Source organism: Myotis davidii, unplaced genomic scaffold, assembly GCF_000327345.1.
Source record: "Myotis davidii unplaced genomic scaffold, ASM32734v1 scaffold735, whole genome shotgun sequence".
Lineage (NCBI taxonomy): Eukaryota > Metazoa > Chordata > Mammalia > Chiroptera > Vespertilionidae > Myotis > Myotis davidii.
This window is the reverse complement of record NW_006286235.1, coordinates 300116-300589: the sequence shown is the minus strand read 5'-3', so window position 1 is coordinate 300589 and position 474 is coordinate 300116.

The following is a 474-nucleotide window of genomic DNA, read 5'->3' as shown; positions in this document are numbered from 1 at the left end:
TGGACCCTGCTGGCCAGAGAGGGACTAAGGGGTCACAGTGTGGGGTGGATATATTGACTCAGCCACCAGGATTACCTGTGTCCTGTGTCACCTCCTGTCTCAGAACATCCTCTTATCTCAGAACATTTTTTTATATATATCTTTATTGATTTTAGAGAGGAAGGGAGAGGGAGATAGAAACATCAGTGATGAGAGAGAATCATTGATCGGCTGCCTCCTTCACACCCCCTACTTTGGGTTGAGCCTGCAACCTGGGCATGTGCCCTCCACAGGAAGTTAACCTGCAGGCTGAGGCTCTATCCAATGAACCAAACCAGCTAAAGCAATGATGACATCTCTATGCAAATTTTTACTGTCTGTTGTGCTAATGTATGAGTCTAAAATAATGAATCTCTCTCTTAGATAATTCTTTCTTTAGTTGGTGCATGAGAAAATGCTTATCTAAAGGTAAATGTAAAAATAATCAAGATATTA